Raw genomic sequence first — 13,022 nt, forward strand, 5'->3', positions numbered from 1 at the left:
GACTACACAGACTAGGGTGAGATGGAGACCTACACCCGGTACAGATCACAGAACAGGAGGGGACACTTGTATGTAGAACCTTGGAAATAAGGCTGAGTGCTTGAAATACTATGATTTTTAAAGGCAGAGCCCCTGGACACCAACAGAATCTGGGAAGGACCAAGAATCACAGAGTATTAGAATGAGAATTGGTACCTGCATAGCCATAAGAAGCTGCTGTGCATGTGCGTGTGCATGTGTCTGTGCCTGTGTGTGTGTGCAAAAGCATGTGAGGAGAAAGTTGTCTAGAGCCATAAAGGCCTTCATACACGTGCTCACACACACACACACACACACACACACACACGCACACGCACACGCACACGCACACGCACACGCACACGCACACAAACACTGTCATCCATTCACTCCGGTTCTTCACTATTTCCTTTGATGCTTTCCAGAAATATCAAAATTGCAGGAGAGGGGCAGAGTGAGCTGTAACCGGAGTGACTGATAAAATGAACCAAAATACAAACAACCAGGTAACATGAAATCCAAGTAAGAAACACCCTATCTATTCTGCATAAGAGATCACCCCTGTATCCATACTTCAGAGCTGTATTGACTATGGCTCGGCCATTTAACTCTGACATAAGCACCTTTCGTAATTTTGGTAAGACTATTGGTAAAACTGAGAAGATAGTTATACTTACCGCCTATAAGTTGAGAGAGTTTTAATTAAGATAATATCTGCAAGGGTTTTATCACAATGCTCTGCAGATAAAGTGATCGGCAAATTTTTGCTCTGTCACTCTATCTGCCCACGATCTAGTTTGAATGAGAAGCAACTATGGGAAGCCACAAAGTAACTACTGTGGGCTAAGCTAGTATTGCAAAATACAAAGACAAAAGAGCCCACCTGAAGTCAATAGTCTCTTAGGAGCACCAACTGGACAGACACCTGCAGAATAGCCTATTGCAGCACTAGCAGAATAACCCACTGGGGAGACTAAGAAATGGATTTGTCTCTGGCAACGCTGTGGGTAAACCAGTCAGCATGATTTCTGGTGATGGTGCCAGGAGAAACCTGAGACGACTAAAAGCCTCATCTACCTCCCCCCCATTATAGTACTCATAATTTAATCCTTAACAATACCTGTTTGAAAGACTGAACCATGATGCCTCCTCTCCAGAAATCATTAACCTGAAAAGCGTCCACTGAGGCAGTTAGTTATGACTGGATATTTTTATGTAGCCCCAAGAACAATGTTTTTCACAGCAAATCCCAGTAGTTCTGCAAAAACATATAATCACTGCTGGTTCTGGTTTTTATGCCTGACAGATAGTGCAGGAAAAAGAAAGTATCTTTTAAATCTTGGACAGCCTGAAGCTCCAGAGGTCCAGCTTAGCTCTTGGTTTTCAACCAGCGCCTTTCTTAGAAGCCACCAAAGGTTATTATCAAATGGTTTCTGGCCACTAGAGATAGTGTCCCTCCTAAATGTCCTTCCAGTGCATAGCACAGTCACACACTCCACATTACTCACTGGTAGAGATTCTTCACCGACTGCTCACTGTTAGTCAGGCTGAAATACACGGCTTTTCTCTTCACGTCATGTGCTTCCCCTTGGCAGAATCCCACCTTAGCAGGAAGCTGCAGCTTGACACTGTAGGATTCTTTGGGGTGAGTTACAAAAACTGAAGACCACTGGCAGCATAGAGAAAGAGGGCATAGGAATCACATTCATCGGATGCCAGAACGGCCTGGAAAGTGTTCAGCTGTGGACAAAAAGGAATTGCAGACACCCTTAAACAAAGAAATAAACAATAGAAGAAAATCAGAACACAGGTAAGGTGTTCCAACAAGGGGGCGGAGGCCAGATCCTTTTTAGGATTTCCCCATGTTGGTTTTGAACATAATCTCCTTTAGAATCCCCTCTTCAAATTACAAATATAATTTTGTAAACCATGTGTTATTTTTAATCTTTTCTACCAATTTAGATCAAGAGCTAAATAATGCATAAATGAAAAACTGGTTTAAAATCTTTAGGATTGCAGGGAAGAGGATGAAGAACTAACTAACACTAAGGATATTTGAAAAAGCCATATGAAGGGCCAGAGAGACGGACAGTTAAGGGCACAGGCTGCTCTTCCAGAGGGCCTGGGTTCAATTCCCAGCACCTACTCACCCATGGTAACTCACCCCTGCTTGTAACTTCAGTTCCAGGACTTCTGACAGCCTCACACAGACATACAAGTAGGTAAAACGTCCACGAACATTAAAATACAAAAGCCATATGAAAAGCTACTTGCCAACTTACAACGAACGTTACAAGGTGGGTAATTCTCCTTCCATTGGCTACAAGTTCTCAAAAAGTCCAGAGCTAGATGTAGGACACCTTGCTCTCAAGTTGTTGGTCGAGGATGTCACAGAGATAATACCAGAGTTGTCAATTCTCATTACTCAGGGCTACCCATCAGAATGCGATGGTAAGATCCTATAGCTGATGACACCACACAAGTAGGTCAAAGAACTTGAAGAAATCACACAGACCTGCCTGCACAGTACTTAGCAGGAAGCTTCCACCCCTGCTAGCTACCCTTTATGATGCTAGAAGATGCTATGCAGACTATTCTCACTCCACTGTGATTACTCAGGGCTACATAACAAAAGCCCTGTCAAGATGTACTCCAGGGTGCACCATAAATGGCAGGAATGTAATGAGGATCACCAATCATTTTCTGGGTGGATTTAAGGTCTGCACTACAAGAGGAAACTTTTGCCTGGCATTGTAAATCTGGTCAGGAAAACCATGGCAGACAGGCTCATAAGCCCTGGGAGTGAACCATAACTACTATTTTCTTAAATGGATGTATAGTATCAAACTATACCAGTTACAAACTCATAGATTAACACAGCTCTCGGTGGTCATTGGGGGAGCATCTTCATACAGTGGATGGTAGTTAATACACATTCATAACTAGTCCGAGTATTGAGAATGAACTCTCTGTGGAGAGCTCAGCCACAGAAGCTCCCACCGTATCAAGTTCCCTCAAGGCTCAGGGAATATTGGAAAGAAAAGAGGTGGAAAGAGTTTAAGAGCCAAAGGTCGGAACGAGTTGGATCAAAACAATGACATGTTCTCATGATATGGTCGTTGAACTCACAAACTCAGTGCAGTTGGTGTCCAGCAGAAGAGCAAACCACTCAACATTCCAGCACGGATGTGGTAGGGCACTGAAGCCCTTGCCTGCAGCTGAGAAGATTCTGTCACTTGAGAAGTGCTAGGGGAGGGTTTTCTTTAGGGGTATGGTCCCTAGTGAGTGGACCATGCTGCAGTGGTGGCCCCTCACTCATGAGTAGGCTTCGCTGTATTCAAGGGATTATTAGAACAAATACAGGGGGTGAAGTGGATATACTGAAATATACTGTATCAATGTATGAAATTCTCAACAAATAACATTAAAACAGTGTTTTTAAAAGTGTTAAGGTTGTAAGCTTTCCAGTCCAAACTCTTTTGAGAGTTCTGGAAAAGGAATAAAATTGACTTGCTCATTCCTATACCCTCGGTTCTTATTTTGTGTCTGAATGGCTTTCACATCCATATATCATATTAGCATCCATGCATGCACCCACCCATGCATCCATCCATCCATGCATCCATCCAACCATGCATCCAACCATCCATGCGTCCAGCAAGCCATGCATCCATCCATCTAGGCATCCATCTATCCATCCATGAATCCAACATCCATGCATCCATCTCCCTCTATGCATCCATCTATCCATCCATCCATCAATGCATCCATCCATCAATGCATCCATCCAGCATGCATCCAGCAAGCCATGCATTCATCCATCTATGCATGCATGCGTCCATCTATGCATCCATCCAGCATGCATCCAGCCAGCCAGCCATGCATCCATCCATCCATCCATGAATCCAACATCCGTGCATCCAGCAAGACATGCATCCATCCATCTATGCATCCACCCATTGCCTACTGCAGGCCACACTCAGTCAGGAAGCAGCTAATCAAAAGGCATCCTTACTGATTTCACAGCCAAACTCCCTTTCCTTTTCAATCTCTTTACAACACGAGTTATCTTGTCACATTGCAGATGAAGAAAGAGACCAGGGGCTTGCTTAAGGTCGGGCAATGATTGATGGTGGAAGCCAGCCAGACCCAACAGCTCATCCCCTGCAATAGACAGTCATCTGAACTCTACCAAACAAGCCATTCCAGGACACCTGCTCGGACCCAATCTCCCTTCCCAGGCTCAGCTCCACTAAGCCCTCTACACAGTGTTTAAGGGTCCCCACTCCTACTAAGTGCTTTGATGCTGTGCACCAAGAAAATCCTAACCAGCAAGCACTGCCTCCTGGGGGTCGAGGACTGTGATTCCCTGCGGAACCCCTTCCATCCTTCAGCACCCACTATGTTGGTTTTCCAGTATGTATTTGGCTCCTGTTGGTTGTCTGGTTTGGCTTTGACCTCCACTCACTAACCCATCTGAATATTAATTCATCGGGGTTGGGTACCCGCTAAACCACATTATGTTTGATGCTGCAGTCAGGACAGAGCCAAAAAACTATGCCCCAAGAGCCTGAATTATAGGAGAGAGAAACAGCCAGGACTGGAATTTTAGAAGAGTGACTGGGGACAGGCATGGTGGCAGAGGCCACAGAAAAAGGAGAGTGTCTAGGACATCAGAGTGGGGTAGGGTAGCATCAGAGTGGCAGCCAATGGATGAAGATAAACACTGTGGGAGCCAAAGCAGACCCAGATGAGAGTTGGAGTCTGAATTAACACCAGGGTGACTGTGGAATTACTCCCTGATATTGCATTTACTGAGTTTCAAAGGGACCTTTTCTGCCATTACCACCTTCTTCCACCAAAGGATTAGTTAAGGGATGCTCCACTGTCTTAGACTCTGTAGTTGGCTTCTCTCACTAGATCATATATGCTTTACAATTTAATAGGGAACTGGGGGGACATTTCTCTTACAAATACTCGCTTTATAAAGAAGGTGCATGACAAGAAGGAAAAGAAATCACTTGTTGGTTTCATTACCTCTTCATTTTGCTAAACAAGACAAACTGACACAGCAAGAACCTCAAAACTGAATACAAGGAACAAATGTGTCCTTGTGTTTTTTTCTGCCTTGTTCTAGAACATCTCAAATGTTACTTTTACCTTTCTGACACGTAATACTTTGAGGTTTGGGTAATAAGACAAAGAAATGCAGATATTAATATGGTTTCAAAAAAAAAAACTCTGTAGCTCCTCTGTATTCTCTAAATGGAAGAGTCTGCTTACCTTCCTTGTTTTTCAAAAAAAAGTTCATGAATTCAGTCCCCACATTCTACATTTGTTGCAGCTGTAGTCCTCAAGTATGTCATCTGCAGGGCTTGACCCTCCCCACAAAGGTCAAATCCCTTAAGTTTCCAACTCAGGTACACGAAGAACATGCGTCATCCATCATCAGTCAGGGTAGGGCCAGAGGCTGCGAAAGCTTTATTTCAGTCACAGCAAAGTTCAAGTAGGAGATAAAAAGCCGAACTAATAATCCCATCCTTAAATAACCAACTGTGGAGGCTCCTGGTATGGTGGCCACAATCAACTTCACAAGATAAGGGAGAGCCAAGGTTCTAAATTTACAGAAATTCCATATGATAAGGGCTGTCTACATGTGGAGAAGAGAAGGCAGTGGGGAGGAGGTCTGGGAAGAAGTGAGGAGGCTGTGATGGGAGAGCCTGACTTTTAACCTGGAGATCTGCACATGTAGTGCCTTATTTGCTCTATGTCTTTTCTGTGTCACCTTTTGGCGAAGAACTCACTTCAGATGGCAAGTTTTTAATTTCCTCATCCCCACTAAAAGAGGCAAATAACAGAGGAGAAAACAACAAAAACTCCCTTTTAATATAGTTTATGATCCCAAAGTACATTCCGGAAGAGTTGAGCTGCTTGAAATCTGCCACACATGAACCCCTTGTCAGGGCTACAGACTTCCACATAGAATCGCTAAGAGGCCACTTCATAGGCTCTGAAGAGCCCCTCCTTAGAGACACCCTCTGTCTGACTCTTTTCCAAAGGGAAAGTCCCTCACATTCCCAGAGACAAGTTTTCCAAGAGTCCTCCACAGCGGTTCTGAAGGTAAGCCCTCAGTTGCACTGCCAAAACCTGTACAAGAGTCATGGCCTCCCAACCTCCCCAAAGAGAAAGAGAGAGTGCCAGCTAGGAGAGGAGCTCTCCACAGGGTGGGGAGCAGTACAAAGAGGATCAGGTCAGAGTTGCCCAGCTGCAAGGTCTCCAGTTTCCTGTTCAGACAGAAAACCAGAAGGCTTCTCAAACATACCATCCAACAAGGGTAAAACATCAACCAGCAGAATGACATCTTTACAACAAGGGATTTGTCTATTCAGCCTTACCAAAATGATAACAAAATAAGAAATGAGGTGATTCCTTCCTGGGGGACAAAGTTCAATGCTCAGTCTTCTTTAAGGACACATTCTCTGGAGGTGTAAGGCCACTGATTCTGGCCTACGATGTTTGGTGTGAACACCAACCACCACTTTGTATGTTACTTTTTCCCCATTCCCATGGGGACACTGATGTGCTTGGGGTATTCCAAATTCACCCCTGTACTGCAGAGTTAAGAGAATGCCTAATGCTTTCATGATGGCATAGTGTATCCTCCTTCATATGTAGTCTTCAAGGACACCTAAGCAGTTTTCTTCAACCCATTTTCATATATCTAGTTATTCTCTATCCTCTCTGTCTTCACTGACATGTGGTAAATTACACACGTCCTGTTTCTGTGGATTCTAGCTTCATAATCCAAAGATCTCCAGCTAAATCCAAAGTTCTTGATCAACAACTGTCACCTCTGCACCAACTCAACACCCACCATTCCATGTAAAAGCATCCAGGGACCAGCTGTGATGCATACTATTAGCTGTCAATCTGACGCTATCTACAACCAACCAGGAAACAGTCACCAGGCATTTCTCTGATAAAGTATCTTGATTAGATTAATTAAGGAGGGAAGACCCACCCTAAATATAGACACCACCATTCCCTGGGCTCAGGCTTGCACTGCATACAAAGAAGAAAGAAAGCTTAGAAACTCCCATCTTTCTCTGTTTCCTGGCTACAGATACAATGTTTCCATCCTTTTCTGAAGCAACTTCCACGCTCCCATCCCTCTCCCAGGATGCAGCCCAGACTAGGGCAAGCTCTCCTACCACTCACTCTCGGTTCCCATTCCTGTGGTCCTTCCAACCCAAATGAAATTCCTCATCAACAAAAACCTTCGACATACTATCTAACTCAGTTCTAGATAACACCCTCTTCCCCAGTGAGAACACAACAGCCTTCCCCTGACACCAAAAACACACAGAGCAACAACGACAACAACAACAACAACCACAACCACAACAACAACAACAAACGGTACCCATCATTACTCAGATCTTCCGGCCATAACCTCTTTGCTCTATGAAGTGACAGTTTAAGAAATCTCAGATTAACTAAATGAACAAACACTTTATTTGTTCATTTTTTCAATGCAGTTGCACCATGCCATTCTTGCATGCCAGGTAGAACACTCTGTCACACCCAACGTGAACATCCTGGAGGGAATGAAGAGAGCAGAAACATTTCACACGGTAAAGATATTATTCATCTGATGTCATTTCCAGTGACTAATATTAATATTGCTATACCAGATGTCAGAAAACTATGTAGCGATCACAGAATCTTCCAGGCAAAGGAGATTGTTGTGTGCCAAAATCTACCTCAAAAATAAAAAAAAAAATCTATCAAAGCAAGAGTTCAATCCCACGGTCTTCAAAGCACTCAGAAGAGCCTTCCACAGGAGTAATTGAGAACACATCTTGTGCTCAAAACCTCAGCGAATGGAACAAGTCCTGAAGCCCATTCAGCCTATGGCAATATCTGAAGAACAATATGGATGTTTGGAAAAGTTAAAAAACAAGAAAGCTACAGAATTTTCCCCACCAAATTCCCCTGCAAAAAGATAAGAAAAACAAAGGGGAAAAACCCAAAACAGCAATTTGGACAACCCTCCTCTTTTTTTTTTTTTTTTTTGGTTCTTTTTTTCGGAGCTGGGGACCGAACCCAGGGCCTTGCGCTTCCTAGGTAAGCGCTCTACCACTGAGCTAAATCCCCAGCCCAACCCTCCTCTTAAAAAGTACTTACAGAGAGGGCCAGAGAAGGCTCGAAAGGTAAATAAATCCCTTGCCTTGAAATCCGAGTTCAAGGATCTCCTCCCAATCTCTGAATGTGCACCCCGCTACGTGCACACATAAATCATACAAAACCACATACCATACATGTCCTACACACATACCATACACACACCCCACATATATATCATGCACACACAAGTGGCCTCAATGCAGTATGCACATACCATACAAACACCACACACTCACACACAACGTGCACACACCATATGCATATAAACACACCATACAGATACACACAAGCACACACATTATGCACATACACACATCATACACATAAACCATACACAGACACACACATCACACACACACATATACAAACACACACATAATGCACAAATGCAGACATATATACACATCATGAACATGCAGACACACAATTTCATATACAGCATTAACATAGATTATTTACATACACACTCACCATACATAGACATACATATTCCCATGTAGCACGTAAACATATACGTACACATACATCCACACACAGAGAGAGAATAAAATGAAATAAAACAACCAAGTCCTTACATAAAGGAGTTCTACCACAAGATCGTTACATGGCAGGAACAACACATCGCCTTGGTTAATTCTCATGACAACCCTAAAAAGTCAGCACTACCATGTCAATCTACAGCTTAGAAAATGAAGCCTGAGGGATTGTGTCTTCCAAGACCACTGCTGCAAGTGTTTTCTGCCTTGTTCCTGACTTCACAAGTACTTGGAAGGTGTAATGAAAGAATTACTGTGCCTATGGGTGTTGCTCATTCATGAAGGACATACTTAGCTAACCTTCATGAGGACTTGTGTTCAAGTCCCAGAACTGCGAATGAAACTTAACAGTGGGGCCTGTCTTTAGCCCTCTAGCTGGCTGGCCTGCGCCAAGGAGGCAGTGTTTGAGTTGAAGGTATTCTGTTGAACTGTAATTGAGATGTCAAAGCCAAGGCTAGTCAGTAAACAAAACTGGATGTTAACCTGTCAAGTAAGAAACTGAAACTTCAAACAATTTCTCCATCTCTGCTGGTGCAGGCTTTAGGAAAACATGTCTCTTCCTTTAAGTTCACAGAACAAACTCAGGAACAATGGGCAAGCTCTTAGGGAAGACATCACTTCTGTAGCTCAGAGGCACTAGGGGAGTTAAAGCAAACACAGATTTGCTCCAGGTCTATGGCATTTTACAGCCAGGTGGAATTTCACAAGAGGACTCTGTCTCTACCTACACCAGGAATGAGGCCATTTACCCTCACACACCCATACCCACTTCACATGTTGCCAAGACCAAAGCCAGAGCAGAGTTGGTGTTTTCTCCAGGGAGACTGCAAAGCAGGCTCCTGCAGACAGAAGTATGTAAACTGTTACAAAGGCAATGTGGAGAAAGCTACAGGGAACTTACTAAGAAGTTCATGGCATGCTTGCTCACTCTCCTGTGATGTCAGGTCAGGCTGTGCAGTGTTTTGACACTTTAAAAAGTGTTGGCTTTGAAGAGGTGACTCAGCACCTTGTAGTCCTTTCAGCATGCTAGCTCAAATCTCTGTATCCATTGTCAGTCAAGCAGTTCACAACTGTCTGTATGTAACAACTCCAGCTTCAGGGGGCCCAAGCCCTCTTCTGGCCCTACCAACACAAGCAGACAAAGAGAAAGACACACACACACACACACACACACACACACACACACACACACACACACCACACGAATAAAATAAAAACCTTATAAAGCACTTTATAGTATTGATTATAGTAAAAATGTCACAGGAGCAACCTTAATGATCACTAGGAAGGGTGAGATTTTATAAGGTTGTAATAAATGTTACAGAACTACACTGACCAGAGCATACTAAACAGCAGAACAAGCAAGTGAAACAGTAATATGGTCACTGTGGACCCACTGTTGTCAACGGCAACAATATTAAAGAAATAAATAGAAATGTACACACGAACCTACAGGATATTTTTGGTTTCTCCAGACAGGGTTTCTCTGTATTCTGTCCTGGAACTCACTTTGTAGACCAGGCTAGCCTAGAACTCACAGATATCTGTTTGCCTTTCTCACTCTACTGGTATTGAAGGTGAGTGACACCACACCCAGCTCATACAAAAAACAAAAAAACAAAAAACAACAACAAAAAAAAAAACACAAAAAACAAAAACAAAAAAAAAAGTTGTTCCTTTTTAAATTTCCCAAATTTTTAATTTTTTGATGAATATATCATTAGAACTATTTGTGTACTTATAGGTGATTCCAGGGGGAAAAAAAAACTGTAAAGTGCCTTAAGTTCCCTCAGGGTCTTTGGTATCTGCACCTTAGTCCCTCATTTTACTAAGCGATTTTCTTAGTGTTGAGGAGGGGAATCAAGGGAATGCCTCTTAGCCAATGTCTTAGTTTCCTTTTCAAGCCCAACCCTTCTGTTTATTCAGCTGCAGGGTACACCTCTGCTTACCTCTCCAGACCACTCAGCCCCAACCAAGCCTGTCCTCCTCCTAGGCGCCCACTTGCTCCCAGGTGGCCAGGAAGAAGTGGGTAGGGGGGAAGCCTGTGCACAGGTAGCAAGCAGCCAGACTCAGCACAGCCCAGGAGGTGTCCTCCATACAGGATCCGGCCACTGCTGTGACTCGAGTGGATGTCAGCCAGGAATGGGGCGATGGCTGGGAAGTCAGTAGGAAAATCATCAACGACATATTAAGTCTCCCTGGGTAAGTCCTGGGTGGAGATGATCCCATTGGTGCTCACCTACAATAAGACCACAGGGCGGTGAGACAGTTCAGCAGGTAAGGGCACTCTGCTGTCAAACCTGATGACTTGAGTTTTAGGACCCGACAGAAGGTGGGATTAAAAAAAAAAAAAAAAAAAAAAAAAACTGGTTGTTCTCTGCTCTTCACACGCATGAGGTAGCACGTGAATCCCGCCCCACATAAACATTTTTAAAAGGGCAAAACGGTGGTCACTCAAACTGGTGGTGGGCAACCACCAGTCGAACGCACCTACGGTCCGAGTTCTACTCGAGTCAAGAAGACTCCCTCCTCTTGGCAGGTTGAGACACATCCAGGGGTAACAAACTCAACTTTGGTGACAGTGCTCAAGTGCACTGCAACTCACAGGTGCGGCCGCTCTTGAACCCGCTCATCTTTCTCCACCACTGCACACCTTGGGTGCCGTGTCCTTAATTAGATTGCTATGCCTGTGTGCACAGCCTCCCACCGCCCCTAAAGGCAAACCGCACTAGCCGCCTCAATTTCATCTTCCTGCCTGCGAAGTCGAAGTAGAGGGGGACGGTTCCAGCTCTCCCTTGAAATGATCCTTATTCCTCCACAGTAGGGATCAAGAAGCTGCAGCACCGCTGCTAAGTCCGGTCCCCAGCGGCGATGACAGTTAAACATGGAGGTTAGTTGCTCCACACCCTGGGAAGAAACTACAACCCCACACCAAGCCGCGCACCTCTGGGAGCTGAACTTACGTAGAGGTTGCTGAACTGGACACCATAGAAGCTACTTCTACGTACTGCTAGCTTCACAGCCGCGGAGCTTTCAACGTCGCCCTCCTGCAGCAGCCGGTCTCCCCACGACTCCCCGTAAGGAAAGAGCTATTCAGGATGCAGAGTCCCGGCTCGTGACAGCAGCACCAGCACCAGGAGCAGCGATAGCGGTGATGGCGGTGCCAGACGCCTGGCTGTCCGGTCCCAAGACATGCTCACCCCTCCCTGGCTCTGCCCTCCATACCTTGAGTCTCTGCAGGCCACTGTGCCCGCCAGACGCCTACTCGGACCTTTGGTCCGAAATGCGGGCCCAAACACCGCGCTGATTGGCTACAGCTCTCGGCCACTGACCAATCAACGACTCTGAGGAAGTTTGCCAGCGGCCACTACAACTGGCTCTCATTAGGTTTTCTAAGACTGCTGTAGTTTGGTGGAGCAGCCAGCCTGGGAAGGTGAGACTGTTGGCCAGATCTGGTCTGGGCTGTCCCAACTACTCCTGGGCTACCAACAACTCTCCAGTATGGGTTATGACACTGCAGGAGGTGACCTCATGAGCTGGAGGGACACTCAGCGCTCTGGCAGCTGTAGGCTGTAAGCAACTGTGCACTCTAGGTTGACAGAGCGAGGGAGAGTAATGAGATTACACACTGGAGTTTTCTCTCTGCCCTGGCGTCCCGGGTACCCCTCCTGCAAGAGGCCAGGCCTTCTGATAAAGATTCAAAGGAGCTTTGTCTCTATCCCAGGACTGCTCCGCCCCACCCACATTTCCTGCTGAGAAGTATGCCTTTGTGAAAGGCTGACTCCCAAACTCTATCCCCAATCACTGGCTAACCTTTGGGAGGACACTGCCACCCTCTGAAATGTCCTCCCCAGCTGTTTACCTTCCCTGGGGCAAACCACCCCAGCGCAGACTGTGAATCTCACTTTGTTGTGACACCATTCAGTGGAGCCTGGAGTGAAGCTGCCTGGTGCCAGGGCAGGACAACTGAGTGTTTTCTCCCAAAGTAAAGGAACTGCCCTAGCAGGAGGCCACAGAGTCCATAATCCCAGCTGCCCTGTAGGGCTGGAAACCTCACAACCTGGAAAGCAGCTGCACCTGTGTTGGGGAACCCCCTCCACCATAAACATCCCCTCTGCTCTAAGCCTCGGGAGCCGGATGAGATTTTATTACCATTTTATTATCAGGAGTGTGAAATTTCCCACATACAGCCAGTTTTCTCTCAGCTAGGCCCACCCCCCATGGGCTCCTTAGAAGCAAAGGTAGTTTTTAAAAAAGCCTTAGAGATACTTTAAAGGACTC

General features: G+C 45.2%; 1 long non-coding RNA gene across 2 annotated transcripts in view; it reads right to left on the reverse strand.

Moving 5' to 3' along the window:
- Positions 1 to 12,736, reverse strand: part of LOC120101875 (uncharacterized) — a 50,225-nt gene extending 37,489 nt beyond the window's left edge. Inside the window, exons 1-3 of one of the 2 annotated variants that reach the window (XR_010064714.1) lie at positions 11,705 to 12,736; positions 10,691 to 10,980; positions 1,527 to 1,758 (exon numbers count right to left, since the gene is read on the reverse strand). This is a non-coding gene — a long non-coding RNA (uncharacterized LOC120101875). The remainder of the gene's footprint in view (positions 1 to 1,526; positions 1,759 to 10,690; positions 10,981 to 11,704) is intronic. The other variant, XR_005502898.2, reaches the window with a different exon arrangement.
- Positions 12,737 to 13,022: the final 286 nt, after the last annotated feature.

This window comes from Rattus norvegicus, chromosome 3 (genome assembly GCF_036323735.1).
Source record: "Rattus norvegicus strain BN/NHsdMcwi chromosome 3, GRCr8, whole genome shotgun sequence".
In the NCBI taxonomy this organism is placed as follows: Eukaryota; Metazoa; Chordata; class Mammalia; order Rodentia; family Muridae; genus Rattus; species Rattus norvegicus.